This window comes from Lolium perenne, chromosome 4 (genome assembly GCF_019359855.2).
Source record: "Lolium perenne isolate Kyuss_39 chromosome 4, Kyuss_2.0, whole genome shotgun sequence".
NCBI lineage: Eukaryota > Viridiplantae > Streptophyta > Magnoliopsida > Poales > Poaceae > Lolium > Lolium perenne.
The window spans coordinates 294,673,824-294,701,786 of record NC_067247.2 but is presented as its reverse complement, the minus strand read 5'-3'; the positions used below and the strand labels follow the sequence as shown (position 1 = coordinate 294,701,786).

General features: G+C 43.9%; 1 long non-coding RNA gene and 1 pseudogene across 2 annotated transcripts; both read right to left on the bottom strand.

Moving 5' to 3' along the window:
• Nucleotides 1-230: 230 nt before the first annotated feature.
• Nucleotides 231-3,029, bottom strand: LOC127347730 (protein ALP1-like; annotated as a pseudogene).
• A 19,379-nt stretch (nt 3,030-22,408) lies between these two features.
• LOC127295818 (uncharacterized) lies at nt 22,409-26,609 on the bottom strand. 2 transcript variants are annotated; one of them, XR_007848109.2, is made up of 4 exons: nt 26,301-26,609; nt 24,810-25,216; nt 23,873-23,949; nt 22,409-23,797 (listed from the first exon to the last, which is right to left on the bottom strand). It is a non-coding gene; the product is annotated as an uncharacterized lncRNA (long non-coding RNA). The 2 variants fall into 2 exon arrangements; XR_011743704.1 differs by having other exon boundaries at nt 24,849-25,216.
• Between the last annotated feature and the right edge of the window lie 1,354 nt (nt 26,610-27,963).

Genomic DNA, 27,963 nt, shown 5'->3' with positions numbered 1-27,963 from the left:
GGGAGCAATCAACATGTGCCAAAGTCCTAGGAGATCTATAACAATAATTGATTCTTACTTTTATTGTTTGCCCTAAATTTTTATCCATTATGTCACTATAAGAAAATTTTAGTTTCTTCTTTCAAATGATAACTTGAGATAAGGAAAGGAGCTCACAAATATCATACGCACAATTTTATCAAAGATATATACATTCTTCAACTCTCTGGTCATACACCACACCATAGCAATTATCAGCAATATAACCCAAGGTGCTTTTAATTTTTTCTTTCGCTTATTCAACCAGTTAGACATGCTGCGACAATTCATGTGTTTTACAATTCCTACATCCTATCAAGCACCCAAGACAAGGTCGTGCCCTTGGTATGGAGTCATCAGTCAGCGAAGGAGAAGGTAGCCTGTATCCCCAATAATGTACTCTGACCACTGACCCTGCTCCCTCCCCATCTCCAGGGAGCTCCATTTGCCCCTCCAGCCTAGCAACTTTCTTGCCTTGTAAAAGCGCGAGGTATGGAGGATGCATAACTGCATGAGTCATCCAAGCTGCTATGCCAGCCACAAACAATGTCTCTGAGCCGCATGTCAGGGTCAATTGTGTCCTGCGAAACCATGTTGTTTCTCTTCTTTCCATCAAGCCAAAGGCTGAGCCAACGAACACATTAGGAAGTGTTTTCCGTCGATGGCGCCACAAAAGTTGAGGAAGCCCTGGATCTTGTCAAACTTTGCTTTGATGGTCACCATTTCCTCAGGGTCAGGCCACTTCAGATGACTGATTGCTTGATCCTCCAAGGACTCGATAAACTTCCTAGTGATGTTTGAGATGGCTGAGTGGTTCATCCCGAAGCGATTCCCTATGCTCAGAAGTGACTGGCCAGTCACCAGTCTCAACAAAGCAATAACAACTTGATCCTCCAAACCAAGCACTATCTTGTCTCCAAACCTGAAATTTCTGAAACTTTGTGTCTTTCTTGAAAAGTCACCGCTAATAAGAGCGCAAATGTATTCAAATGTATTCCTCGACATCCTGAAGACTAACTCGAAGTTTTGGGACTCTTTGGAGTAGTGTCCTGTGCAAACAACAGACTGCAGTGTCATAATCTGAATGTATCAACACAGAACATGAGGGAAACATGGATGGAAATTGGAGACATATTTAAATCCAAGAGATTCGGTTAATTCCTCCCACGCTTTCGAGTAGGAAATCTTATCCCTATCATTTTTACATACTCTTGGGCAACAAAAAATATACCTTAGGCTTACAGTGAGTTAAAACTTAGATGGGACATGTAATAAAAATCTTAAGAGTATGGCCCGAAAGTGTCTAGAGCAAAGCAACAAATCAGCAATACTGGACACTGAAAAATTCCACCAAATAATAGGCAAATCTAGTGTATTAGCATACCTGGTGCAAACAAAAAATATATGAATGTGCCAGGGAACTGGTATAAGAAAAGTTCTAAGCTAAGAAAATAAACTGTATGGATAACTGAAAAAGACAGTTCAAAGTTTATGAGAAAATCATTAATAGAAGGCACACCATCCAAGCTAAACATATAAAGTAAATTAGCCCTTGCATTCATAATTCATGTATCTGACTAAATCACACCTGATGCTCCAATTTGAATATGTAACTGAAGAAGTATATTATTTTAGAGAAGTTTTTTAGAAAATAAGATCCCTACTGTTCATAAAGGGACTTCATAGAGGCGTATCTTTCAGTACCAATGCTTCCCGTGATTAAGCTCATTTTCAACGGTCACTGAAAATTTTAGACAAAACATTGCCTAGAACTCTAGGGTTCTAAAATCCACTGCCTAACGGACATGCGAAAACATGTCTTGATCATAAGAAAGTATGATCAATTGTTTCCAAGAGAGAGAAAGAACTGAAGAGGAAAAGAAAAGAAACATAAAGAAGCTCACATGTAACAAATGCTCCACGCTGCTGCGAGCCATCCACCAGCAACCATGGGAGAAGTAGAGGATGCCATGGGGCTTTCTTGTGGTCAGTGTTGGGACCTAGCCATCAATATTGGACTCACATGTCACTTCTGAGCTGTTTGTCCATCTGTGAATTAATATACAGATGCTCTGCTCTAGAACACGACCAAGTATTACAGCAGGGACTTGAATTTGAAGAAACAGCTATCATTATAACATGAACAAAGTAATTTGGAAAAAATATTTACACGCCAACTGCAAGTATGGATAGAAACCAAAACACCACTGTAATACTTTACCCAAACTAAACTAACAAAAATCCTACATCAGAGGGTACTTCAAATCCCACGCGACAGAATTCCATAGCTGCCAGTGCCCTCCAGAATTTATAGTGGCAACTATCTCCATTAAAGATGAACAAATAAACTTGACAATCAACTTTATATGTTCCTGGTAACAGCAAGCAATGCAACACATTGTGCTTGTCAATCTTTGACTGTCTCATTAGATGTCAATTTCAACCCGATGTGAAAAATACCATAAAAATACACGAAGTAAAAAAATACCATGAATACCATAAGAATAATACAATATGCGGTATCAAGAAAACAAATACATAAATTTTCGGAGAGGTAGAAGATAAAACTGAAACTACGCTTCTCTTTCAGCTACTCTATATTTGACATATATACGATCTAAATTTTACGATCTAAATTTTAATTTTTAGATACTAACACATGAACATCAGCAGGTTTGAAGTGTTGTCTACATGCTAGACCACTCAAGAGAAAAAATACATAACCTTGATAACGATGACTGGCCTAACCTCAGCAAGTGAGTTTTCAAGTTCAGAGTTTGTTATAAAATATACTGAAATTATGCCTCCTTGGCTTTCGACAGAAATAAGTGGAATGTGAATCATCAAAAGATGTGTTCTCTGTATAGTTGTACTTCAGTAATGCAAAATCACAGTGAAACAACTATGGATCTGAAGTTCTCAACTACCTAGAGATTTTCAAGTATTTTAAACATCGATACAAAAACAAGCTTTTCTCAAGCCATAAAAAAAATCACGCTAGATACAACCATTCCGCTAACTATTGTACAAACGTCATGTTTTGTTTCTCTGCTTGTTTACCCATAAAAACGACCAGTATGTACATCTAAATTAAGCATCTTATTAGGTTGAGGAATAACATATTAAGAAGTGAAATGTAATTATTAATTTGATGTCACTACCGTGTAGTAAAAAAACAACCAAATCAGAGAGAAAACTGTGCATGGAAGATGGTATTGTACCAGACGGTTTCTTTGGAATGGCGCAACACTGATACCTGCCCAGGGATTTGCAGAAGACAATCATCTTAGATTCCGCTTACTTTCTACAATTTTCTTATGATCTATCATGTTTGCGATAAAAACATCTAAGAGAGTGTAGGTTCTGACCCAAGAGCTTACACAGGGAGTCTTGGTGAAGATTTACAGGTTTAGGTTAGTACGATTCACCAAAATGCTAATCCAAACAAATATGTTGGGGGGATGACCCCCGGTATGCCAAAGGCATGCCAAACCGGATGGTTTGAGCCATCAAGATACCGGTTTAATATTCTTACCGGAGCACAAAGATAAGAGCTTGGCTAAGTAAGGACAGGCCGGTATCCCCAGAGGGGTATACCGGAAACCGGATGAAGAAGATACCGGAAGGAGGGCAGGTCGGCAAGACCAGTCAAAGATTCCCTTCAGAGCTAGAAGACAAGGATGAGCTAAGCAAAGTGACTTTAATCGGAGCCCTGGCGCCAAAGAGATGAGTGACGCTGAAAGAGGCCGGAGGACGTCAGCGTCCCTGATTAAAAAAGACCCCGGCGTCATCCCTGATTAAAGTAGCTTTGTAAAGTAGTTTGTCCAGTCAAAGATGCCATTAGGGTTTCTTGCTCTGTAAGCCACCCTCTCCCCTATATAAGGAGAGGGGGCACAGCCTCTTACGGGCGCGTTACGATAGAGGAGATTAGACGATAAACCTTTTATCCAAGAACCTGTAACCGTGTTAAGATCAATGAAGCTAGCGATCTAGAGCAGAGTTCTTCCTCTTGTCTCTCTTCTTGCATACCGGCCTTTGGTTGTGTTCTTGAGGAAAGCATCCGGAAGTTCATCCCATCTAGTCGCAAACCCTCCCCCGAATCCTCTAGCGCCCATTCGGCCCCAACTTAAGCCATCCCATGGCATCTGCTCGTTCGCCACGACGACAGTTGGCGCCCACCGTGGGACATGAAGTGGCGCTTGCTGGAGTTCACATTCGGGCGGGCATCCTCGACGTCGCCGGCCAGCGTACGGTCTCCGCGTTGGTGCAGCGCATCTACGCCATGGACTTCATCAACGACAACGCGGGCTGCTTCGCCAACGGCGGCATCTTCCCCAAGAACGACCGCATCATCGAGTTCGGCAGCCACCGCATCTACTTCGGCACCGTCCCTGTACGCTAGTGCCTCTCGCCGGTACTGGTGGCGCCGGATCCGCCAAGATGGCTGCATGCTGGCCGCGCTCCAGGCAGCGTGGAGGTGATGATGGCAGGCGCAGTCGACGCCGGCAAAGAAGCTGCGGAAGAAGGCGCTGGGCGTGCGGTTTCGACCCGTGCGGCCAAGCCACCGCTGGAACGAGGCACAAGCGCTGCGGGAGCATCGTCCGCGCCACCGGAAACACCACTCCAAGCGGCGTTGAACGTCCTCGCCACCCCCATCGCGTAGAACATCGACCCGGCAGCGGCTCAGGCGGAGCTGGAGGCGCAGCGCCAGAAGATGCTCGAGAGCGGCAAAGACATCGTCAGGGCGCAGCGCGAGCTGAACCTAACCGTACGTGAGTATAACGCTGCCCATGGCTTTGCTTCTGTTAGCGCTCATGCTGCTAGGATACCGGAAAACCGGCTTAAGGCTCGCAATCTAGACCAGGATCTGCGCAAAGAAATTGCTGCCGGCAAAAGCACATCTGCATCTGTGAGCATAGTAGAAAAACCTAAGTACAGTAGCCCGGATAAAACAATAAAAGCTGCTAAAGCTGCTGTAGCGCTATGTGACTCGCTTTCCGGGGACGCTCTGGCAAAACAACAAGAGCGTGTCCGGGAACTTCTTGAAACTATCGAGCAGCAAAATGCTGAACAGCTTGATAAGCTGAACAAGGCTGTGGCTTCAAAATCCGCGCGTTCGACAAGGAATGCCGGTAGCAAGTCCCATGGGCAGGCTTCGTCCCCCCATCCGGACAGAAGAAGAGAAAAAGAGGTGAATGCGCAGCAGATGACTGTGTATGATCCGGTTCTTGCCGGAAAACAACAAGCCGGGCAATATGATGCCGGCAGAAAGGGCCAAGGGGCAAACAGAGGCTATGCCAGAGAAGGCTATGCCGGAAACAATCATACCGGTAGACCAGAAATCGGGCAAAATTATCGAGCTGCAAGGGCAGCGTACGATGAGGAGGAAATAGATCCCCCAAGGTACCGGCAGGCAAGGGCCGCGGTACCAAAAGATTGCCGGCTTCTTTGAGGGCTGTGAGTTTCACCATGTGCCACGGGCAGAAAATGAAGCCGCGGATGCTTTGTCCAAACTGGGCTCATCTAGGCAGGAAATTCCTCCCGGAATAGCCTTGGAACATTTAAGAGTACCATCAATCAAACCAAGCCCGGAATCGGAATCAATTTTTGTACCAGAGTCACACATAGTACCCATGGACATCGATGAAGGGAACCCGGGGACTGCACCGGTAAACTCGGGGACTGCACCGGTAAACTCGGGGACTGCACCGGTAAACTCGGGGACTGCTGCAGTTGTACCGGAAGAAACAATGCTGGTGGATAACATGGAGATAGATGCACCGGTGTTTCTAGTTCGGGAGACACCGTCGTGGGTTAAACCTATTAAGGAATTCCTGATCAACGGCACCTTGCCGGATGACGAAAATGAATCAAGAAGAATCCAAAGAAGGTCCAAGGCATACACATTCATCAATGGCGAGGTGTACAAGAGAAGCGTTACCGCTGTCCTTCAAAGATGTGTGGAGCCGGAAGAGGGAAAGGAAATGCTTGAGGAGATTCACCAAGGAGAATGTGGGCACCACGCTTCGTCAAGGGCGCTGGTAGCAAAAGTATTCCGGCATGGGTTCTACTGGCCTACTGCTTTGGAAAACGCTGAGGATTTGGTAAGAAAATGCAATGGGTGCCAGAGGTACGCCAAGCAAAATCATACCCCAGCGTCCGGTTTAAAAACAATACCGCTAACATGGCCATTTGCTGTTTGGTGCCTTGATATGGTTGGCCCATTCAAAACTGCAAGGAGCAGCATGACTCACATCTTGGTTATGGTGGATAAATTCACCAAGTGGCTAGAAGTGAAACCTATCGCAAAGTGTGATGGGCACACAGCGGTAAAGTTCTTAAAGGATGTCATCTTGCGGTATGGATACCCGCACAGTATCATCACTGACAATGGAACCAACTTTGCTCAAGGTGAGTTCAAAAGGTTTTGTGAGGACAACAACATCCGGTTGGATTTGTGCTCGGTGGCACACCCACAAGGCAATGGCCAAGTGGAGAGAATGAATGCTTTGGTACTTTCCGGTATCAAACCAAGGCTCATCGAAGCAGTAGAAAAGTCACCAGGGTGTTGGCTTGATGAGCTACCATCAGTGTTGTGGAGCATAAGAACAACTCCAAACCAGTCCACCGGATACACTCCATTCTTCATGGTATACGGAGCAGAAGCGGTCATACCAACCGACATCATCCATGACTCACCAAGAGTACAGCTCTATACTGAGCAAGAGGTCAAAGAGGCCAGAGAAAATGATGTGGACTTGCTAGAAGAAGCAAGAGAGTTGGCATTGGCAAGAACAGCTATTTACCAGCAAAACCTCAGACGCTATCATAGCCGGAAGGTTAACCCGAGAGTATTCCGGGAAGGAGATCTGGTGCTACGCCTAGTGCAGCGCACTGAAGGCCGGCATAAGCTTTCACCACCATGGGAAGGTCCCTTCATTGTGAGCAAAGCTCTTCACAATGACTCCTATTACTTGATCGATGCACAGGAGTGGAAAAAAGGAAAGGCGGACAAATCCGGAGAGGAGAGCAAGCGTCCATGGAACGTAGCTCTGTTGCGTCCTTTCTACTCTTGAAGTTGTGGAGTAAGAAGTTCCTTTTTGTACCTTATATGCTATGAATAAAAAGATGTCGGAACCTCGAATGAATCTCGGGGACTACCCCTAAAGTTGCATGCAATATGTTTATTTTTTCAGTTCACCGGTTGCTTAGTGAACATTTTTTCTTTCCGGTTTAGTAGCGTGCTAAACCTACCGGAGTCTTCGACTCTGCTGCTGTCCGCAAACCGGCTTCATGGCAAGCAAGATAAACCGGTAGCAACTAAGCACGCGAACTGCGAAAAGAGAGAGTGGGAACAAGCAATCAGGAAAAATTTAACTAACCCCGGTTAAACTGGTTTTTCGCAAAATTTCGAAGTTATTTCTAAGTTCAAGAAAATGCTTGTTTGGTGAAAGAACCTTGTGCTCATACGCCAAAGAACGCCCAGAGAAGGCAGGCAGAGCCAAGGCAACAGAACCAAGTGTGCATCGAATTGGATGCGGAAACAATTTGGAAATCTTTGCAGTGCAGGATAAAAGCAAAACCATGAGCAAATATGCGAAGGCAAACATAAGATAATTAACACCGGTATAACATACCGGCATAAACTATTGTGCCACAACCAAAAGCAAACTTAAAGTTTTACATCATAAACCCCGGCATACCGGGGTAGAATTTAACGGGCATTGTTTTGAGACAAGCAGGACAAACGAACATATCACAGGCAAACACTTAATAGAAGATCATCAGGCAGCAGGGGCTTCCGGAGGAGCATCGCCAAAGACCTGGCATCGTCCAGAGGCTCCTCATCGGCTTCATCCTCCTCCTCGTCGAGATAGTCCTTGACGTCAGGAGGGGGAGGGATGAAGGTGCGCATATCGGCGTACTCCGCGATGTGGTACGCGCGATCTTGCCGCTTAGCGGTGAGGATCGGGTCCAGATCGGTTTCCGCGCCTTCGCGCACTCCGGTGAGGGCGTCCAGGTTCAGCTCCGGATACCAAGAGCAGGCGACGCGGAGTGCAGAGTCTGCCCCAGCGCGGGCAGCGGAGCACTGCCATTCGCGGATCCTCCTGCCGGCACCCTTGAGGCGGTCGCTGATCAAGGAGAAGGTATCTGGCACCACTTCGCCAGGCCACAGAGTCCTGAAGAGCTGGGTAGCTACATCAGGAATATCAGAGAGATTCCGATCAATGGCGCGCATATGAGACACCCGCGCGTTCAGCGCAACCAGATGGTCATAGGGGGTCCATGGCACGCCAAGATTCTCCTGGGCCTGGCCAACGCGATGCTCCTCAACCCTCTTTATGGCAAATGCCTGGGAGTCCGGGAAGAGGCCTGCGCAAAGAAAGAAAGAGGCTAAGAAAAGGCAGCCGGAAGAAAATGCAGCCGGAAGAAAATGCAACCGGAAGAAAAAAAGCTTATAAGCAGAAATCGGAAACAGAAAAAAGAAGGAACTTACGGAAGGCATGCGCATCAGTTTGCGTGATTAGCCGGTCATATTCCTTCCGCTCCGCCTCCAGCCGCGCGGCCTTATCCTCGACAGCTTTCAGCGCCTTGGCGGCCTCCTCCAGCTCGGCCTGCAACACCATATTGGAGTTGCCGGCATCCTCAAGAGCTTCATGCATCTTGGCCGCTGCGTCGGCTTCAGCAGCCTTTAGCGCCTTGGCATGGTCAAGGCCCAGCTGGATGAGCTGACCCTTGAGCTCCTGGTAGCTGGTCTTCTGGGCGCTCAGCTCCTCCTGGTGCTGCCGGATAAGCTGCTCCTTCTCCCCTGAAACCCGGAAAAGAAGATGTTAACAAAGTTGTATTATTAAGATGAAAAGAAAAGCAAGCCAACCGGAAAACAGGAAAGTCGTACGTTGGGCGGCGGCGAGCTGCTCCTTGAGGGCCTCAATGGAAGCTTCCGGGATGACTGTTAAACAAAAATCATAAGTGTTAAGAAAAAGAAAGTTTACCGGTAAAAAGATGCCGGAAGTGCAAAAAACTTACCTTGGCACTTGTCATGTGCCTCAGCAAGATCCCGGTGCTCCCATAGAAGCTCCTCAAAGAGGACCTTCCGAGCGTCAGCCGTGAGATGTTCAAGAAAAAGAGATTAGTTAAAGTTTTGCGCTAAGAACAGAGTTCTTAACCCGAAACTCGGGGACTGGCAGTGCTAGTTTCGCGCGTTTTTAGTTAAAGTTTTGCGCTAAGAACAGAGTTCTTAACCCGAAACTCGGGGACTGGCAGTGCTAGTTTCGCGCATTTTTAGTTTTGCGCTAAGAACAGAGTTCTTAACCCGAAACTCGGGGACTGGCAATGCCGGTTTTGCGCGTTTTTAAGTTAAGTTTCGTGCTAAGAGCCGCCCTCACCACAAAACTCGGGGACTGGGAAGATAGACAAGATTCAACAAGAAAGAGAGAAACCGGCATGAAATTAAGGGAAAGATAGAAAAATTTCCGGAAGTAGGAAAACCGGTAAAAGTTGAAAAGAGTTGCTGGAAACTTACCATCAGATTGTTCGTGGAATCATACCACGCGCTGTTGAGCTCCTTCACGGCGCGGCAAAGCCGCATGAAGTGCTCCTCAGAAGACCGGTCCCCAATAGGGTCAGGTGCCGGCAGCCTGTCCTTGCCCATACCGTGGGTCGCCGGAGTCATATCCGCGGCGTTCCACTTCTGGGCGTAGGGTGATACGTCCAATTTGCATCACTATTTTATATCATAATTTGCTGTTATTCATTGATATATTTCATATTGGGACACATTACTTATGTTATTTCATCTATTTTGCATGTTTCATCGTTATTGGAGGATCGAACACCGGAGCCAGGATTCTGCTGGAAAAAGCACCGTCAGAACGCAATATTTCGGAAGATCAACTCTGGAAGGAAATTATACCAAAAATCCTATTTTTCAAGATGACGAAGGAAGCCAGAAGGAGGAGCCAGGAGCAGCCAGGGTGGGCCCACACCCTAGGGCGGCGCGGCCCAGGCCCTGGCCGCACCGGCCTGTGGTGTGGAGGGCCCACGACCCCTTTCGCCTCCTTTTCTTCGCCAAACCCTTCGTCCCGAAGACCTAAGCCACAGAGGGTACCTCGCGAAGAGTTACAGCCGCCTCTGCGGGGCGGAGAACACCAGAGAGAAAAGAGCTCTCCGGCGGGCAGGAATCCGCCGGGGAAATTCCCTCCGGGAGGGGGAAATCGACGCCATCGTCACCGTCATCGAGCTGGACATCATCGCCATCACCATCATCATCATCTCCACCATCAACATCGCCGTCATCACCGCTGGACACCGTCACCGCCGTAGCAATTTGGGTTTGATCTTGATTGTTTGATAGGGGAAACTCTTCCGGTATCGATTTCTACTTGTTGTTGATGCTATTGAGTGAAACCATTGAACCAAGTTTATGTTCAGATTGTTATTCATCATCATATCACCTCTGATCATGTTCCATATGATGTCTCGTGAGTAGTTCGTTTAGTTCTTGAGGACATGGGTGAAGTCTAAATGTTAGTAGTGAATTATGGTTGAGTAATATTCAATGGTGTGATATTTAAGTTGTGGTGTTATTCTTCTAGTGGTGTCATGTGAACGTCGACTACATGACACTTCACCATTTATGGGCCTAGGGGAATGCATCTTGTACTCGTTTGCTAATTGCGGGGTTGCCGGAGTGACAGAAACCTAAACCCCCGTTGGTATATCGATGCAGGAGGGATCGCAGGATCTCAGAGTTTAAGGCTGTGGTTAGATTTATTCTTAATTACTTTCTTGTAGTTGCGGATGCTTGCAAGGGGTATAATCACAAGTATGTATTAGTCCTAGGAAGGGCGGTACATTAGCATAGGTTCACCCACACAACACTTATCATAACAATGAAGATTATTTAGCCGTATGTAGCGAAAGCACTAGACTAAAATCCCGTGTGTCCTCGAGAACGTTTGGTCATTATAAGTAAACAAACCGGCTTGTCCTTTGTGCTAAAAAGGATTGGGCCACTCGCTGCAATTATTACTCTCGCACTTTACATACTCGTACATTATTCAACCGTTACATCAAACCCCCGATTACACTCGTCTGTGAGCATATACAGTGAATCCTTCAACTAAACTGCTTGTCAACACCTTCTCGCTCCTCGTTGGGATCGACATTCTTACTTATCGAAGATACTACGATACACCCCCTATACTTGTGGGTCATCAAGACTATTTTCTGGCGCCGTTGCCGGGGAGTGAAGCGCTATTGGTAAGTGGAATTGGTAAGGAAAACCTTTACTGTTGTGCTGATTTTATTTCTGCCTGCTGCTATAAGTCATTATGGAGAGATCTTCTCTTCAATTTCTATTTGGGAAATCTACTACTACTGCAACGGTAGTGGATGAAGCGCCAGTGAGGAAGTAATACCATATAAAATACCTATGAAAATTATTGAACGTGTTATGGATAACCGCTATGAAGGGGATGGAACTGTCCACCCCGGTGATCATTTACTGTTTTTGCATGAATTATGCGGGTTATTCAAATGTGCAGGTATTGCTATGGATGAAGTGAGGAAGAAACTATTCTCTTTGTCGCTGTCCGGTAAAGCGGCGCATTGGTATAAATTATTGGATAATGGGGATTCTCTTGAATGGAATGATATTGTGCCCCGGTTTTATTCTAAGTTCTATCCTCCAAGTGAAATTCATAAGGATCGGAATCGCATATATAATTTTTGGCCTCATGATGGAGAGAGCATCGCCCAAGCTTGGGGGAGATTGAAGTCTTTAATGCTCAAATGCCCCATTCATGAGCTTCCTGGTAATGTTATTATTGATAATTTCTATGCAAGACTTTCTTTTCAAGACAAGACCTTGCTGGATACTTCTTGTTCTGGATCATTTACACGCAACAAAGAAGAGTTTAAAAGGGACCTTCTTGATCGAATCCAAGAAAATACTTGAAGGATGGGAGAACGACAAAGATCGAGAATCAGGTATAATTTATGATTATAAATGCATTGAAGCTTTTATGGATACTGATAAATTTCGTAATATGAGTGCTACATATGGTCTTGATTCTCAAGTTGCTGTAAATCTTTTTAAAGCTTTTGCCTCTCATTATGAATTGCCAAAGAAGAACTTTGATAAGTATCATGAACCATATAAAGATAAAATTGATTCATCTATTAATAAATGTGTTGTAGTTGAAACTGCTGATCATGTTATTCCCGAGGTTTATATTGAAAAAACTCCTTTCCCTGCTAAAATGAAGGAGTACTCTGTTATAAATAGTGCGGTTCATAAAAGTGAAAAGAAACCTGTAGAACCTGAAGAACAAATAAAAGTTGAACCTCTTTGTTGCAATAGTTAAAGATCTTGTGACTGAAAATGTGGAGGATGGTCATATTATTTTCTGTGAAGATGCTTCTAATATTGTTTCACATCCTAATAAACCCAAACAAGCTAGTGTTCCTATGCTATCTGTTAGAATTGGTGATCATTGTTATTATGGATTATGTGATATTGGTGCAAGTGTTAGTGCTATTCCGTATGAGCTTTACACGGAGATTATGCACGAAATTGATTCTTGTGAACTTGAAGATATTGATGTGGTTATTCAGCTGGCTAATAGAGAAACTATTTCTCCAATTGGTATTGTTCGAGATGTGGAAGTTTTATGCGGTAAGATTAAATATCCTGCTGACTTTTTGGTACTTGGTTCTGCTGCTAGTGATTATTGTCCTATTATTTTTGGTAGACCTTTTCTAAATACTTGTGGAGCTATTATAGATTGCAAGAAAGAGAAAATTTTGACTAAATTCGCTGGTGAATCTTATGAGTTTAACTTCTCTAAATTTACTAAAACTCCTTATAAAGCTGATTTGCCTAGTAATGATTTTAAAATGGAGCAATGTGCATCTATTGTTCTTGTTCCTAATAATCCTTTGCAGCAACATTTGGAGGATAGCGAGAGCGAAATTTTTATGAAAGAAAGAGATGAGCTTGAGGAAATTTTTCTTCGCCAACCTATTCTCAAGCATGATTTACCGGTGGAAGATTTGGGTACAACACCGCCACCAAAGGAAGATCCTGTTTTTGATTTAAAGCCTTTACCTGATAATCTTAAATATGCTCATATTGATGATAAGAAAATATATCCTGTTATTATTAGTTCTAAGCTTTCAGAGATTGAGGAAGAAAGGTTATTGGAAATATTGAAGAAGCATCGAGGCGCTATTGGCTACACTCTTGATGATTTGAAGGGGATTTCTCCGTCTATATGCCAACATGCTATTAATATGGAAGATGATGCAAAGCCTGTTGTTGAACCTCAGCGTCGTCTAATTCCGAAGATGAAGGAAGTGGTAAGGAATGAGGTATTACGACTTCTTGAAGCTGGTATTATATATCCTATTGCTGATAGTAGATGGGTTAGTCCTGTGCATTGCGTTCCCAAGAAAGGAGGTATGACTGTTGTGCCTAATGATAATGATGAGCTCATTCCTCAAAGAGTAGTTGTAGGGTATAGAATGTGCATTGATTTTCGAAAAAGTTAATAAAGTTACTAAAAAAGATCATTACCCTTTACCCTTTATTGATCAAATGCTAGAAAGATTATCTAAAAATACTCATTTTTGCTTTCTTGATGGTTATTCGGGTTTTCACAAATTCTTGTTAAAGCTAAAGATCAAGAGAAAACCACTTTTACTTGTCCCTATGGAACTTATGCTTATAGACGTATGCCTTTTGGTTTATGTAATGCTCCTGCTACTTTTCAAAGATGCATGTCTGCTATTTTTCATGGTTTTTGTGAAAGTATTGTAGAGGTATTCATGGATGATTTTTCCGTCTATGAGAATTCTTTTGATAGCTGCTTGCGAAACCTTGATAAAGTTTTGCAGAGATGTGAAGAAACTAACCTTGTTCTTAATTGGGAGAAATGCCACTTTATGGTTAATGAAGGAATTGTATTGGGACATAAAATTTCTGAGAGAGGTATTGAAGTTGATAGAGCTAAAGTTGAAGCAATCGAGAAGATGCCTTATCCGAGGGATGTTAAAGGTATTCGTAGTGTTCTTGGTCATGCTGGGTTTTATAGGAGATTTATTAAAGATTTCTCTAAGATTTCAAAGCCTCTTACTAATCTTCTTCAAAAAGATGTACCATTTGTTTTTGATGATGATTGTAAGGAAGCGTTTGAAACTCTTAAGAAAGCCTTAACAACCGCTCCTATAGTTGAACCCCCTGATTGGAATTTACCCTTTGAAATTATGTGTGATGCTAGTGATTTTGCTGTAGGCGCTGTCCTTGGACAGCGAGTAGATAAAAAACTGAATGTTATTCATTATGCTAGTAAAACTCTTGATGCTGCTCAAAGAAATTATGCTACAACTGAAAAGGAATTATTAGCTGTAGTCTTTGCTTGCGATAAATTTAGATCTTATATTGTTGATTCAAAAGTTACTATTCATACTGATCATGCTGCAATTAGATACCTTATGACAAAGAAAGATGCTAAGCCGAGGCTTATTAGATGGGTACTTCTGTTGCAAGAATTTGACTTACATATTGTAGATAGGAAAGGTGCTGATAATCCTGTTCTTGATAATTTGTCTAGATTGGAAAATATTGCTTATGATCCTGTTCCTGTTAATGATAGTTTTCCAAATGAACAATTGGCTGTAATAAAGGTGAGCTCGCGAGACAGTCCTTGGTATGTTGATTATGCTAACTTTATTGTTTCCAAGTACTTGCCTCCAACCTTTTCAGCTCAGCAAAGGAGGAAATTCTTTTATGACTTGAGGTATTATTTCTGGGATGACCCACACTTATATAAAGAAGGAGTGGATGGTATTATGCGAAGATGTGTCCCTGAATATGAACAACAGGAGATATTGAGTAAATGTCATGGTAGTGCTTATGGAGGACATCACGCCGGAGAAAGAACCGCGCAAAGGTCCTACAATCAGGCTTTTATTGGCCAACTCTCTTCAAGGATGCGAGAAAGTTTATTTTATCTTGTGATGAATGCCAAAGGGTTGGTAATATCTCCAGACGCAATGAAATGCCTATGAATTATACTCTTGTTATTGAACCGTTTGATTGTTGGGGATTTGACTTCATGGGACCTTTTCCGTCTTCAGAAGGTAACACTCATATACTTGTTGCTGTTGATTATGTTACTAAATGGGTGGAAGCTATACCTACAAAAAGTGCTGATGGTGAGACCTCTTTAAGAATGCTTTTAGATATTATTTTTCCTAGATTCGGAGTACCTAGATATATTATGACTGATGGAGGTTCTCATTTTATTCATGGAGGTTTTAGAAAAACTCTTGCTAGGTATGGTATTAATCATAGAATTGCTTCTGCTTATCATCCTCAAACTAGTGGTCAAGTAGAGTTATCAAATAGAGAGATTAAATCTATTTTGGGAAAGACCGTTAATAAAACTGGAAAGAATTGGGCTAGTAAATTGAAGGATGCACTTTGGGCTTATAGAACTGCTTATAAAAATCCCATGGGAATGTCACCTTATAAAATGGTTTATGGGAAAGCTTGTCATTTACCTCTAGAACTAGAGCACAAAGCTTATTGGGCTGTTAGAGAATTAAATAAAGATCCTAAACTTGCCGGTGATAAGAGGTTGTTGCAATTGAGTTCTCTAGATGAATGGAGGAATGAAGCTTATGAAAATGCTAAGCTCTTTAAAGAGAAAGTTAAAAAATGGCATGATAGGAGGATTATCAAAAGAGAATTTAATATTGGGGATAAAGTCCTATTGTATCGGTCTCGTCTCAGATTCTTTGCAGGGAAATTACTCTCGAAATGGGAAGGACCATAGGGTGTCGAGGAGGTGTATCGTTCAGAGCAATCAAAATTAGCTCTCTCCAAGGCAATGCTACGCAAGTGGTGAATGGACAAAGACTCAAGCATTATATCTCGGGTGATTCTTATAATGTTGATGTTGATATTATTCAAGTGGAAACACCGGAGGCCTACATCAAAGGGAAAATTGACAGTCCGCCAGAACTCGATTTTGAATAGGTAACAGTACTGGTAATGAAAAGTACACAATTTACTTTCCGAACAATATTTTTGCTGTTTTTGGAAAATAAGAGAAATTACGAGTTCGAAACGGAGTGGAAAGGACGCACGAGGGGGTGCCACCATAGGGCGGCGCGGCCTGACCTGGGCCCGCGCCGGCCTATGGTTTGGCCGCCTCGTCGCCCCTTTCCGACTCTGGTTCGATCTGGTGCTTTCCTTTTGTCGAGAAAATTTTTGCTATATAATCCCCCGGACCCCTGGAGGTCCGTATATCGTTTTCTCGACGTGTTTTGTTTCGAGCTGTTTCTGCCAGGATCTGTTTTCGGTTTAGAAGCACCATGGTCTCCAAGAACAAGGACGTCAAGGAAGAAGATGAAGAAGAGGTGGAGGAAGACTCGCGCGCACGCCCGCGTGCTACCATCGCAAGCATCAAGGTGGTGGACAACCCTTTTAGTGCAAACAAGAGCGCAAGAATTCGCACTGGAGGAGCGGTCCCACGTCATTACCTAGCTCCGAAAACATCTCCATCAGGCACTCATCACCCCTTCCACAATCTAATTTTCAATAATCAAATTGAAGGGACTCCCAAGGCAGCATTGCCTAGCCAGTGGGATATAGATCGTTCTAACACTGCAGGAGAGAAGGAGCCTGAGGCTGAAGAGTGGGGAAATAACTCCAAGAGCTGGGACTCGCCATCAGACAGACTCTTTAACCGCGTCGAGCACAACTCAGAGATGATTCGCAACCTCATATACAGGATTGACGAGCTTCAGGAGCTTATTGAGAAGCTTGTCAGGAATTCATCACCATCATCGCCGCGGGAGTAATTCATCATCGGTATTGGCATCCCCTTGGTTTGTTCCAAGCTTGGGGGAGTGCCGCGGTATCACATTATCACTACCTTTTACTTTTATTGTCAAGTAGTGTCATATCATGAGTAGGGAAGTTATCATATAAGATGGGTTGCGTTTGGAAGTATTTCTCCTTTGGTTGGTTGTCTATGTATCCCTTGGTGTGAGTTATCGTTATGGAATATTAATGGGAAGTCTTATCATTTACATATTGCACATCTTATTTTAGTTTGCAATCTCTACTATATGATTCACCTTGTTGTTAGTATTGGTATCACTTTGGGAGCATTGAATAAATCTATTTGGTTTTGGCAAACTTAGCATTGGTCAATAGCAACAACACTTTGAAGTTTAAATAGAAAAGAGAAATACATGTAGTTGTTTCATTGTCTTTCTTGTTAGCTCATAGCTTATTATTCTGAAGTTAAAATTGTTTGTGTTTGCAAGGAAGATGCATGATTGTTTCTATCATATGTATATTTGTTTGTTTCCTTCGACTCTTATGCTTGCTAATTAACCTTGCTAGCCAAAGACCTGTACTGAGAGGGAATACTTCTCGTGCATCCAAACCTTAACCCAAACCTATGTCATTTGTGTCCACCATACCTACCTACTACATGGTATTTTCTGCCATTCCAAGTAAATACTTCATGTGCTACCTTTAAACAATTCAAAACTTAGTATCTCTTATTTGTGTCAATGTTTCATAGCTCATGAGGAAGTATGTGGTGTTTTATCTTTCAATCTTGTTGGGCAACTTCCACCAATGGACTAGTGGCTTCATCCGCTTATCCAATAATTTTGCAAAAAGAGCTGGCAATGGGATTCCCAGTCCCAAATTGATTAAACTAAATAGACACTCCTCCATGGTATGTGATTGATGGACGGCACCCGAAGGATTCGGTTAGCCATGGCTTGTGTAAGCAAAGGTTGGGGGGAGTGTCATCATCATAATTAAGCTAAAATAAAAAGGCACTCCTTCATGGTATGAGATTGTTGGCAGGCACCCGAGGATTCGGTTAGCCATGGTTTGTGAAAGAAAGGTTGGAAGGAGTGCCACACAAAATGGAAATAATATGGGAGCCGCTCTTAGGAGGTTGTCTGGCAAGGGGGTTAGAGTACCCGCTACCAGTCGTTGACAACAACAAACACCTCTCAAAATGTTACTTTTATTACCTCTATATGATTGCAAAACTGAAAAAGCTCTAGCACATGATTTAATCCCTGCTTTCCTCTGCGAAGGGCTTGTCTTTTACTTTATGTTGAGTCAGTAAACCTATTTCCCTCCATCTCAAGCAAGCATTTGAGTAGTTGTGATCAAACCATTATATTGTGATTTGCTACATCATGTCTTTTATTCTTCCTTGTTTAGTACAAGTTTTATCTGAATGAATATAGCTTTGCAAGTTATCAATGATTATGAGAAGACCATTACGATTGAGTATGCAAGTTGTGCCTTATAAACTTTAACATGAGAGCGCTGCTCAATGAGATAAATATAATCTGTTAATTGTTCTCTGACCAAGAACGAAGTTTGCCATCACCAATCATGATTTCTCATGCACCTTTACTTGTGATTACCTTATACTTGTTTCAATATGAGTTATAAGAGGTTGTTTACTATAATGTCCTGTGTGAATGAATATGATGCTTCTTGTCCGTATTTTATTTATCGACTCTTCACTCCATAAACATGTGGTCATGTCTATCGAGTTCAGTTTCGCTTGGGGACAAGCGAAGTCTAAGCTTGGGGGGAGTTGATACGTCCAATTTGCATCACTATTTTATATCATAATTTGCTGTTATTCATTGATATATTTCATATTGGGACACATTACTTATGTTATTTCATCTATTTTGCATGTTTCATCGTTATTGGAGGATCGAACACCGGAGCCAGGATTCTGCTGGAAAAAGCACCGTCAGAACGCAATATTTCGGAAGATCAACTCTGGAAGGAAATTATACCAAAAATCCTATTTTTCAAGATGACGAAGGAAGCCAGAAGGAGGAGCCAGGAGCAGCCAGGGTGGGCCCACACCCTAGGGCGGCGCGGCCCAGGCCCTGGCCGCGCCGGCCTGTGGTGTGGAGGGCCCACGACCCCTTTCGCCTCCTTTTCTTCGCCAAACCCTTCGTCCCGAAGACCTAAGCCACAGAGGGTACCTCGCGAAGAGTTACAGCCGCCTCTGCGGGGCGGAGAACACCAGAGAGAAAGAGCTCTCCGGCGGGCAGTGAACTGGGGGAAATTCCCTCCGGGAGGGGGAAATCGACGCCATCGTCACCGTCATCGAGCTGGACATCATCGCCATCACCATCATCATCATCTCCACCATCAACATCGCCGTCATCACCGCTGGACACCGTCACCGCCGTAGCAATTTGGGTTTGATCTTGATTGTTTGATAGGGGAAACTCTTCCGGTATCGATTTCTACTTGTTGTTGATGCTATTGAGTGAAACCATTGAACCAAGTTTATGTTCAGATTGTTATTCATCATCATATCACCTCTGATCATGTTCCATATGATGTCTCGTGAGTAGTTCGTTTAGTTCTTGAGGACATGGGTGAAGTCTAAATGTTAGTAGTGAATTATGGTTGAGTAATATTCAATGGTGTGATATTTAAGTTGTGGTGTTATTCTTCTAGTGGTGTCATGTGAACGTCGACTACATGACACTTCACCATTTATGGGCCTAGGGGAATGCATCTTGTACTCGTTTGCTAATTGCGGGGTTGCCGGAGTGACAGAAACCTAAACCCCCGTTGGTATATCGATGCAGGAGGGATCGCAGGATCTCAGAGTTTAAGGCTGTGGTTAGATTTATTCTTAATTACTTTCTTGTAGTTGCGGATGCTTGCAAGGGGTATAATCACAAGTATGTATTAGTCCTAGGAAGGGCGGTACATTAGCATAGGTTCACCCACACAACACTTATCATAACAATGAAGATTATTTAGCCGTATGTAGCGAAAGCACTAGACTAAAATCCCGTGTGTCCTCGAGAACGTTTGGTCATTATAAGTAAACAAACCGGCTTGTCCTTTGTGCTAAAAAGGATTGGGCCACTCGCTGCAATTATTACTCTCGCACTTTACATACTCGTACATTATTCAACTGTTACATCAAACCCCCCTGATTACCTGTCTGTGAGCATTTACAGTGAATCCTTCATCGAAACTGCTTGTCAACACCTTCTGCTCCTCGTTGGGATCGACATTCTTACTTATCGAAGATACTACGATACACCCCCTATACTTGTGGGTCATCATAGGGCAGCAGATGCCCCAGCTCCCGGCCCCCGCGCTGGAACTCAGTGATACGGCCGAGCAGGCCGGTGGTCTTCTCGCTGGCAGCGCTGGCGGCCTTCGAGACGTGCAGCACCAGAGGCTGCTGACCGCCAGAGGGGGCGTTGGAGGCCGTCGCCTTCCCCTTGATGAGCTTGGAGATCTTGGGCGGCGGCGCAGTTGGAGCAGCCCCAGATGGCTTGGTGCGAGGAGCATCCGGCGGTGGAGTTTGAGCAGTTCTTGGAGAGGGGGGAGCGCTAGGCGCGTCACCCAGGTTGGAACTTTCCGGCGCGGAAGTTTCCGGCGCGGAAGTCTTCTTCTTTTCAAGGACGGGAGGAACCAAAGGTTCCGCCCGCCTGGCAGCTTCTTCCTCGGCGCCGATGTTGCTGGAGCCGGTATCTTGGTTTTCTGGAGGGAAGAAAAAATCCTCCTCCGTGCGGTGTTCTGGCGGTGTAGGGGCCGCACGCCCCGAACTTGTAGTGCCCCCCAGAGGGGAGGCAGAGATGTTGCCGGCACCAGAAGGTGCCGGGCTTGAGTGAGGAGGAGGGGTTGAGGTCCTCGCGGAACCCTCAAAGCCCGCTGGCCTTGAGCCAAGTTTGAGTGCAGGGCTGAGAAAAAGAAAAAGGAAAAAAAAACACTGTCGACCCAAGATCTGAAAATCAAGCAAAGGGGGAGCAAACTCGAATTGGACCTAACCTGAGGCGGCGCAGTCGTTGAAGAAGAGGTTCGCCGGTGGAGAAGTGGGCCTGCGGTCGCCGGGGAACTTCGCCGACGGCGGAGCGGAGAAGGGCGTGAGGAAGCTTGAATGCAGCGCTCGCAGCGAGAGCACTGCGACGAATCTCCGCACGGTGAGGTCCGACGGAGAAGCGGTGTGAGTTCGTCGGGCGGCAGGGCTCGAGCGAACGGCGGCGGACGGAGAACGGCGGAGGCGCAGAGAGCGAGGAACACTGTGCGCGAAGAGTGGGGAATGCCAGAAGAGGAAGAAGAGGCGACGGTTCTGCCTTATAAAGAAGGGAGAAGGTGGGCCGAAAACCGCTGGGCCGCGGCGGTTCGCACCGCGGGCCGCGACGGTTCGCACCACGGGCCGCCACGTGGCACGATGGTACACGCAAGGAAATAAAAAGACACACGGAGGGGCACACAGATCCGAAGTGGCGACGAGGATCCGCAGTGGAGCATTTAATGTGCGCGCGGGAGTCGAAGCGAAGTGACCTCTGACACTGGCGCGCCAGTTAACAGTGCGCATGTCACTGACAGGTGCATGGCCCGAGATATTCTCGACTTCGCCGAGGAGAGAGTAAATGCGAAAGATACCGGAGAAAAAAGATGTCGGGGGATACCTTGCAAAGAGAGAAAAGAAAAGTCTGGGCAAAGATGCCGGATCCAAGCTAAGCGCCGGAATGATTAAACCGGTATCCTATGGAATAAGAACCTGGCATGGTCTGTAGGATAGGATCCGTCAGACTATACCAGCTTCGGGGACTAATGTTGGGGGGATGACCCCCGGTATGCCAAAGGCATGCCAAACCGGATGGTTTGAGCCATCAAGATACCGGTTTAATATTCTTACCGGAGCACAAAGATAAGAGCTTGGCTAAGTAAGGACAGGCCGGCATCCCCAGAGGGGTATACCGGAAACCGGATGAAGAAGATACCGGAAGGAGGGCAGGTCGGCAAGACCAGTCAAAGATTCCCTTCAGAGCTAGAAGACAAGGATGAGCTAAGCAAAGTGACTTTAATCGGAGCCCTGGCGCCAAAGAGAGGAGTGACGCTGAAAGAGGCCGGAGGACGTCAGCGTCCCTGATTAAAGAAGACCCCGGCGTCATCCCTGATTAAAGTAGCTTTGTAAAGTAGTTTGTCCAGTCAAAGATGCCATTAGGGTTTCTTGCTCTGTAAGCCACCCTCTCCCCTATATAAGGAGAGGGGGCACAACCTCTTACGGGCACGTTACGATAGAGGAGATTAGACGATAAACCTTGTATCCAAGAACCTGTAACCGTGTTAAGATCAATGAAGCTAGCAATCTAGAGCAGAGTTCTTCCTCTTGTCTCTCTTCTTGCATACCGGCCTTTGGTTCTGTTCTTGAGGAAAGCATCCGGAAGTTCATCCCATCTAGTCGCAAACCCTCCCCCGAATCCTCTAGCGTCCATTCGGCCCCAACTTAAGCCATCCCATGGCATCTGCTCGTTCGCCACGACGACAAAATACATTAAATAATTTGACATAGAAAAGATTAGTAGATCTAAAAATGCTTTGGGAAACAGAGATAACTGATCAGAAGATGCTACTGCACGAATGGAACTATCCTTTAGTTTCTTTCTAAAATAATGGAATCTTTCAACAATCAATAATTTGCATTCTTAGATGATGATATCATTGAAGAAGCAAAATATGAGAAGAGAGAAGAGTTAAGCAATTCCCCAAACTTAAACGACTTATCCTTCAAGAAATTCATAGCATACATGTCGAAAAAGACAGTAACAAATAAAAATTGAAGTCCGGGTAACTGTAAATGGGGTAACATAATTTGGCCCGTTTTCTGTATAGATGACGAACACCTAACACTACAAGGCCAAAAACAGAAAGCAAAAATTCTCAAATAAAATTCTACAATTTAGTAGCATGGGCATGGCTACATTTCATTTGAGTTCACAGACCTACTTTCCGTCCCCAATAAGAAGATGAAATTTGTAGACTATAATAAACAAAGAATCAAGTTTGCCAAATAAAAGATCTATATTTCCATCCCCAGCTACCTTCATTTGCAGTGCATTTAAATTATGCATCCATATTTTTTACATCCATATGCAATTGGGAGGCTATGCATATTCTCAATGTGCTTATTCTACAACTCGAAATCACCAACCGCAATAAGCTTACCCCCCAGGCTCCATGTTTTGACCATATAATCTGAAAAGATGCTCCAAAGTATAGCAACCGGCACCACACAGCATATCAAACATAAGAATAATTTAGCCAACAAAGTCTTGAAGATGAGATATCTGCATGGTTTTAAAGGCGCCAAGGCGTCCTAAGGCCAAGGGGGGGGCGCTCTGACGCTTAGGCGACGCCTAGGCGGACGCTTTGGATGCCTAGGCGCTTAAGGCGGGTGTTTTTGTAAGGCGGAGGGGGAGCGCTTGGACGCTTAGGCGTCCCTAAAGCGACGCTTAGGCGACGCCTTTAAAACCATGGATATATGACAATCTAAGTTTATTAAAAATGTCCAACCATTGCAGTCCAATATCTTGGATGATAAAATATTCCACTTCATCATCATGATAAGAAGTATTAGAAAAACAATTAGAATATACATCATGCTAAATAAATATAAAGAAATTCAAGATTAGTTGATTACCCCATGTGTTTTTCCAGTTGCAGTGTAAGGGATATCTCTAGAGCACTGGTTGCTCACATATCTCAAGGCACTGTCAACCTTCAATAACTAAACCTCTTAAGGGTACTTCCACAATAACCAGACCTTGGTTCGAGTCCTAATTCAAGTCCACACTTAGAATCGATCGGCTGAATAATTTACCTTCCAACTCATTATCAAGCATAGTAGTGCACATATTCCTCTGTACAAAATCACCCCTGAAACTACAAAGAAACAAAAACCAAATCGTTATCTCTATAAAAAATGAAGTACAGCTGTGAGAATAAGGAGTGCCTTACCATACAGCAAGGGGCCAATTAGGCACTTCCTTGCCTTGTGCGTAGCAGAATTATGATACCTGGGATCCTGGGTATGCCTACAGCAACCGGAGAGGCAAAATTGACGTCAACACAAGACATTCTTTTTGCTAAACCAAATGGTCAAGGGAAGGAAAAAAGCACAAACTTTTATAGTTTTGAGTCAAATAATAAGCAATAAGATCTCAGGCATTTCTTTTGTCAAATGAGTAAGATCCTAATCAAATTATGCAGTCTCAAGCACATAACATGGAGATGCTAATGCTACAAATAATCCTACAATAGCTTCTTGCACACCAACTGAAGCTCATCAAATGAAGCTACAAATCAAACAGTAGATCAATGTGTCACCCATACCAAATTTTCTAGTCATGGTACAGCTACACGATGTCAAGCCATAAAAGAAAACAACACAAATCTAAATATGAATTTGTGGTCTGTAAATAACACAAGTGCTTGGAATTTGTGGTCTGTAAATAACATAAGTCATGGATATGGATCCAAGCACTTTTTGTTTTCACCCGATTTGTGGTTTATAATTTCTATGAATCATTCAAGCAATCTTCTAATGATAAAGATTCGTTCAAAGATTTTATTAGACAAACTGACTCTGGAAACCTTAAAATCATCACAACGTGAGGCCAAACAGGCTATCTCTGAAGCAAGCAGGTCAGAGAAACATGTGCTGACTTTTACAGAACTGGCTGTATGAGAAATGTTAAATAGTTTTTCTTCACTAAAATAGGAATGGCAGCCGTTACACAGGTAAAAGGTATCAGCTCCAACCAGAGTAGAAAAATGTGTCTAAACACGTACATATCAACTGAAAGAGTTCATGGAATATATTATTTCGAAAACGAGTGTTCAGACAATGGACTTTCTGCCTTTCCTCCAAAAAAGCATAGAAATTGGTAATTACCTTTAATGTTAGTTCTTCCATAAGGTTTAAGACACTCACGATTGTTTCGGCTGCAACACCAATTATAGGTGGAGTTTTATTTTCATTTTGTGCAGTCTCGGTCGATCACTGATGCTATAAATAACAAGTGGAAAGCCAAAGGAAAGGATCACGATGTCGTCGAGGTCAACTCTTGGTGGTGTCGAGGGGTTCCTGCTATGGATATTGAGGGGCAAGGATGTCGGCGATGACCCCTGATCGTCCGTATGTCTCTGCAGCCGTGCACGACGCAGGAGATGATGGCGTAGGTGGCTTGGCCTCTTTGTCCATCTTGGTTCTAGCAAAGATGGCCTTCTAGACACCACACACGGCGAAGAGAGACACGGTGGAGGCAGAGGAGCTTGGCGACAATAGGAGGCACAGGATCCCTGAAGCAAAACAAAGACATGTTAAGCATTTGGAGATTCAAGGCGGGGTCACAATATTTCACAACCTAATTGCGCATTAACGATTTAATTAATGAGGTAAATAGGAACCAACTAAGGTTCTGTGCAGCATTCTTTTCCCACATAAGTCTGACAGCCGTAAACAATCACCTGACAAGGAAAAGCAATATAACCCATAGACATATTTCCAAATAAATATTCCAAGAGCCAAATTTTCCTACATATTAACCAACGCAACAATTTGGTCTTGCCTTTATCTTTTCTGTGAAGCAAGAGGAGCACAGGTATATAAAGGAAGTAATCAACGCAGGTTCTTAACAAAGGGATATACAATATATACATATGGTACGAGAGTCAAGGTCGGACAAACCCATACTTCTTCCACCCAAAATTCCGCACGCACAAAAACGCAAAGGTCTTGATATTAAATTTGCTAGAATCCTAAACGACCTGCTGGCCCTGCTCTTGATCAGCACAACTACCCTGCCCTTGATCAGCATGACACTGAAATATTAAATTCCTAGAAATTTACTCATACATCTCATTACTGATAGCTTGCAAATAAAAGTATAACACGTAGCATACAAAATGCGTCTTGGCGCGCAGCCCCATCTTTTGCAATGATAACCATTTTGTAAAACATTTTGTGGTAACCTGAGAGAACAACAAAGAAAACCTTTTGCAGTGATGATCCGTTGATAAAGCGCTATGGTACACATCGTTAATATGACACGATACTCAACAAATAAGTAGACGACATAGTGAATGCAAGAAGGCCAACCCACATTACAAAACCGATGTGGGACGACACGCTACAGAACAAGTGTTCATCACTAAATTTTCAAACTAAGAAACATATATAAACCTGTAGGGTGTTGTGACTCGTTGAGCAGCCTATTTGGATTTTCCTCAAACACCTTTCATGGATAGATACAAAAACATCTACACAAATAAAGATGAGAAATTATGGAAAGTGGAAGAGAAAGGAGAATAAGCAAATCAAGACCAGAGAAATTATGGAGGAGACAGCGGGTACCAATGCCAGACTCGTGCTGGTCGAGGATACCTTGGCGGAGAGAGGCTTCTAGGAGGCGATCTTCCAGTCCACCTCTTCCTACTGCTGCCACTCCACCTCCCCCGCCAGCTCTCCTTCGTACGCTGCCTCCTCTCTCTCCCGCGCCAGCCGTCGGAAGACCATGGCGCGCTGCTGCTTCTGCTTGCGCGGTGAGGCTGGTGGTGGTTGTGACGGCAGCAGGGACCGAGCCGTGGGCGAGGGAGGCCGGCGATTGGGGGAGGAGAATCAAGCTCGGATTGGAGAGGATGGGGATGGGCAGAGGAGTGAGGGGATTGGGGAGAAAGGAGGCGCGTGGGGATTGGGTGGGCAGCGGCTAGGTTTTCCACCACGGGCTGCTTTTTATACCACGCAGTGCAAAATAAGTGAACGATCAAGATTCACTGGAGGAAAGATTAACGGCGGGTAAAATCTGATTTACCTGGTAGCTTGGTAGGGGTGCACCAATTATACCTTTAGATTATGACGATTCTTTTGCCGGCCGGGCATGGATCTTTGATCCTAGCAAATCTTATCCTACGCCTGCCTACAGCGAGCGTGGGGAAGTTGATCGCAATAACAACTAAGCATGCAACACAAATAAAAGATAAAGGTCAAGATCAGGAGCGAATGAATGACTAGCATCTCTTAGGTGGTCTACCAATTTTGAATATGCAAATGTGTCTATTTGGGTTAACCCGCATCGTGCCAATGTGGTCTGCCTGTCCCCGACGTTAAGCTTGAAAACAGGTAAACATTGAGTACCGCAAGTTTGATACCCATATAGGGCGCATGAGTTGTGCTGCTCAGCTGGGCATGTACTATGTTCCATGGGATCATTGCTAATCACTCCGCATGCATCATTGGTCTGGAATCTCTGGATTATGAGATATACATACCGGCTCCAAATGATTGCCGACTTTTTTATTTAGATAATGGGCGCTTTATAACTCAAGAGAAGCAATTACACCCGACCTTTGCATAACTAAGATGCACACAGCCGTTTAAACGAGTCTTAACAATTTTTTGAACTAAAAGCAGGCGAAATACAAAACAAATGTGAATGTAAAAACGCCTAGGAAGAAGTAGGAGGGCCAATCCTTAGATTATGCTGCCACCCATTGTAATGTCCCAGGTTTGGAGACGATCGAGGGGTAGATTTTAGAAAGGGATGTGCACTGCATCGTAAATTCTGGGGAAATTTCGCGCTTTTAAAAGAAAATTGCATCGAAGGGGGACAGGTTTCTCTCTCGACACCTTACAGGGTTAGGGTTTCGAGAGTGCGATAAACTTGCATCTCACCTAACTAATTAGGGTTTGAGAAGAGAGGAGAGTTTGTGCATTACAAGTTAAGTTGCATGATTGAATTCAAACAAACTTGTGTTTGAATTTCAAATTCAAACACCATATGCATATCTCATAATTCAAAATTGAGGTAATTCTTTAAACAAATTATAAATAATAAAGAATGTAAATAATGCAACTATTAAGTAAAGCTCATTAGTGAAAATTGGAGCTTTATTGATAATCACACATGATACATTGTCATTACAATATTCAGAATTGAAATATGAAATGTTACAACACATTACATGAATTGAATAAAATATGAAAAAGAAAAAGGAAAATTACAAGTTAAATAAAATGTCCTAAACTACATGTTGATCTTCATGAAATC